This window comes from Durio zibethinus, chromosome 7 (assembly GCF_047325235.1).
Source record: "Durio zibethinus cultivar Kanyao isolate XHJ-2024 chromosome 7, ASM4732523v1, whole genome shotgun sequence".
Taxonomy (NCBI): domain Eukaryota; kingdom Viridiplantae; phylum Streptophyta; class Magnoliopsida; order Malvales; family Malvaceae; genus Durio; species Durio zibethinus.
Window position 1 is genome coordinate 26,108,782 of NC_143168.1, and position 4,564 is coordinate 26,113,345.

The 4,564-nt window shown below is 38.5% G+C and overlaps 1 pseudogene across 1 annotated transcript; it reads left to right on the forward strand.

Annotated features, from left to right (window-relative positions):
- The first annotated feature begins 242 nt into the window (after nucleotides 1-242).
- On the forward strand, nucleotides 243-3,823 carry LOC111277186 (calcium-transporting ATPase 12, plasma membrane-type pseudogene; annotated as a pseudogene). The gene has a single exon (XR_016343720.1). The product of XR_016343720.1 is annotated as a calcium-transporting ATPase 12, plasma membrane-type pseudogene (transcript).
- Nucleotides 3,824-4,564: the final 741 nt, after the last annotated feature.

Sequence of the window (4,564 nt, forward strand, 5' to 3'; positions counted from 1 at the left end):
TATAATTTTTTATATAATTATAACATTTATGAACAATAATATATTTATATTTAAATAATTATTACTATTTATCATATAATAATTATTTTATTTAAATATATTTATTTAAAATATGAATAAAATTAATGTAAAATTAATTTTATACATCAATAATTAAAATTTTTTATATAAGGAGATATATCCCATTTTAAAGTATCAATAAAAATATCACATTAAAAAATTTTAAAATTCATGTACCAAATTAAATATTTTATTCTAATTCAATAACCATTAATGATATTGGATTTGGTCAGAGCAGTTACTTCAAGAAGCTACAGTGAAGGTGGACAAGAAATTTCTTGGAAAACAAAAGGAGAAAAGAAAAAGTAGGAAAAGGATAACGAGCTTTGCATGCACTCTATAAATTTGCAATTATACTAACTCTTCCTTCGTATCACAGCCAAAGTATTTCCTCACAAATTCGTACACTTTTGACTTAACCGAAACTCCTTTTCTCCATCTTGTTTTCCTTCTACACCCTAAAGAAATATTCTTACTGAAATCGTTTTAACCCTTTCGTCCCTGTCGTTTAACATGTCTTTGATAAATCGTAAGCCTGCTGAACCAGCCATGTCTGATGCAGAAGATATGCCGGCAGCAAAACGTCAGCAACGGAGGTGGCGTTCGGTTTTTGCGGCCATATATTCTGCTAGGACTCTTGTTTCTTTGTACATGAAGGTTATTAACAAGAAGCAGATCTTGCGTACTCTATCCTATATTGCCCTTGATATCCATGACAATGACTCCAGTGATGATCACCTACCTTCTCTCTGTGTTGATCAAAAAACACTCACTGAGGTGGTAAGAGAGAAGAACCTTGAAACCCTAAGTAAACTTGGAGGAGTAAAACAGATTGCTGCATGTCTTGAAACTGATGAGAAGGATGGTATCAGTGCCGATCAGGCTGATCTTACACACAGGATTGATGTCTTTGGCGCCAACAGGTATCAGAAACCACCTACTAAAAGCTTTCTTAGCTTTATTTTTGAAGCTTTTAAGGATACCACCATTTGCATACTCTTGGTTTGTGCTATACTCTCGCTGGGCTTTGGCATTAAGCAGCATGGCATAGCAGATGGATGGTACGATGGTGGGAGTATTATCGTTGCTGTCTTTCTCGTTGTTGCTGTATCTGCTGTCAGTAACTTCAGGCAAAACAGACAATTCCAGAAACTTTCAAATGAGAGTAGTGATATAAGAGTGGAAGTAGTGAGAGATGGTCGACGCCAATATATATCAGTCTTTGAAGTTGTTGTGGGTGATATTGTGTGCTTGAAAATTGGTGATCAAATTCCCGCAGATGGATTGTTCTTGGATGGCCACTCCTTGAAGGTGGATGAATCTAGCATGACTGGGGAAAGCGACCAAGTTGAGATCAATGGCAGCAACAATCCTTTTGTCCTCTCTGGTACAAAGGTGACCGATGGGTTTGGTTCCATGCTTGTCACTTCTGTTGGCATGAATACTGCATGGGGAGAGATGATGAGTTCCATAAATCGGGACTTAGATGAGGAGACCCCATTACAGGCTCGCCTCAACAAGCTGACTTCTTTTATTGGGAAGATCGGATTGGCAGTGGCCGTACTTGTTCTTGCAGTTTTGCTTATTCGTTACTTCACTGGAAACACAAAAGATGACAAGGGAAACAAAGAATATATTCCGGGGAAGACAAAGCTTGACAGCATGATGAACTCAGTCGTGGATATTATTTCGGCAGCAATTACCATTGTGGTAGTAGCAATTCCAGAAGGTCTACCTTTGGCAGTAACTCTAACTCTGGCTTACTCTATGAAGCAAATGATGGCTGATCATGCAATGGTCAGAAAGCTATCTGCCTGTGAGACGATGGGTTCAGCCACAACAATCTGCACAGATAAGACAGGTACCCTTACTTTAAATGAAATGAAGGTTACTGAGTTTTGGGTAGGGAAAGAATTTATGAAGGATAGAATTTCCTCGGAAATAGCACCTAATGTCCATGAGTTACTGCAACAAGCCATTGCTTTAAACACAACTGGTACTGTTTATAGGCCAAACTCTAGATCACTTCCTGAGATTTCTGGTAGTCCAACTGAGAAAGCAATACTCTCTTGGGCTGTCTTAGATTTGGGGATGAACCTAGATGACCCAAAGCAAAATTATGAACTCATCCAAGTAGTGGCCTTCAATTCAGAGAAGAAAAAGAGCGGAGTTCTGATAAGGAGGAACGGTGAGGGTGCTACACACGTACACTGGAAGGGTGCTACTGAGATGATCGTGGCAATGTGTTCACAATATTATGATAGAAGAGGAACAATTAAAGCCATGGATGATGAAGAAAGAACAGAGATTGGGACAATTATTCAGAATATGGCTGCAAAAAGCTTGAGGTGCATAGCATTTGCTCACACCAAAATTCCAGAAGACAATGAGCAGGTTTTGGAAGAAAGCAGACTCACCTTGTTAGGGATGGTAGGTTTGAAAGACCCATGTCGTCCTGGTGCCAGAATAGCCGTGGAATCTTGCATAGATGCTGGAGTAAACATCAAGATGATAACTGGAGACAATGTCTTCACAGCAAAGGCTATAGCGATTGAATGTGGCATTCTGGAACCTCATGAGGATATGAACGAAGCGGTAATAGAAGGTGTACAGTTCAGAAATTACTCACCACAAGAGAGAATGGCAAAGATCAATAAAATCCGTGTGATGGCCAGATCGTCACCTTTTGATAAACTTCTGATGGTACAGTGTCTAAAGCAGAATGGTCATGTTGTAGCAGTCACGGGGGATGGAACGAATGATGCACCAGCTTTAAAGGAAGCAGATATTGGACTTTCCATGGGAATCCAAGGAACTGAAGTTGCCAAGGAAAGCTCAGATATAGTCATCTTGGATGATAACTTCACCTCTGTGGTGACAGTTTTAAGGTGGGGTAGGTGTGTCTTCAACAACATTCAGAAATTTATTCAGTTTCAACTCACAGTTAATATAGCAGCCCTAGCCATCAACTTTATTGCAGCAATATCCTCTGGTGAAGTCCCACTGACAGCTGTCCAGCTTTTGTGGGTGAACCTAATAATGGATACCTTGGGAGCTTTAGCTTTGGCCACTGAGCGACCTACCAATGATCTCATGACAAAGCCACCTGTGGGTCGATCCAAGCCCCTAATTTCGAACATCATGTGGAGGAACCTCATTGCTCAAGCCTTGTATCAAGTTGCAGTTCTACTAACCCTTCAGTTCAGGGGAAAATCTATCTTTGGTGTGGACGAGAAGGTCAAGAACACACTCATTTTCAACACTTTTGTCCTCTGTCAAGTGTTCAATGAGTTTAATGCCAGAAAACTAGAAAAGAAGAATATATTCAAGGGACTACACAAGAACAAACTCTTTCTTGGGATCATTGGCATAACTATAATTCTTCAAGTGGTAATGGTGGAATTCTTAAAGAGGTTTGCTAACACTCAGAGGCTGGACTGGGGGCAATGGGGTGCTTGTATTGGAATTGCAGCTTTGTCTTGGCCACTTGCCTGGCTAGTTAAGTGGATTCCAGTATGAAGCATTTCTCCTCTGCGATCAGAGGGCTTTTGCATCCTGGAAAGATCAGTCAGTTCACATGAGATAGTCTTTTTATTTTCTAAGTAGTAGGAATAAAAATACATAACCTTAGTAGTTTCTCTTTACTATTCCTGATGCAGGCTTCTGTTTTCCTTCTTTTCAATATTTATATCTGTTCTAGTTTCATTTTAATTGTTGAATGTAAGCTTCTATGAGAAGAATCAAGATTCATTTGTTGCTTATACATGCATTAACTTCAAAATAAACTGTTTTGCACCACATTATTATGCAATCACTATGCTGAAAGAAAACCCTCGTCTAATGCAAATAAATTACATATGTCATTTGGTTTTAGTGGATAACAATGTAGCCATGCAGGTTAGGCTTCATATTGTAGACATATTACTAGTAGATATGAAATTAAGCTTTTTGCTCTCTCCAGGGGATGTAACAATAATGAGATGAAACTTTCCTCGAAATCCGATAATCTATTTTAAGAACAATAATCTTTGTAAGTCTATCAAAACTTATGATAACCAGTTCACAAACACACAGACCACCCATCATGTTATAATTTCAAACGATCAAAATATTCCACTGTAGAGCACAGAGTTGGCTTTAACTGCAAGAGGTAAATAAGACATTTTAATTAGCTCTTTCATCGTTCACTTTAGAATTCACTAGCTTCGAGAAAAGAGGACCCCTTTAGTTGATTTTGCAGTTTAATCATCCAGAGGTACCATACAAGAAGGTGCCCATTGCATTGAGCACGTAGAAAATCATTGATTTATTAGTCCCTTTTGACTGCAACTGTAGCCAAAACAAAGCTAACTGATATGCAAAACAAAGTATATGTTTAAAAGACATAATTATCATGAAAAACCCTGAAAGTTCAATTTTCAAGGGAAACAAAGGAGAAACTGCATAATTGGCAGTGCCTTGCGGTGCTATAAATTTCTAGCATTGAAAGAAAAAAGAAAGAACT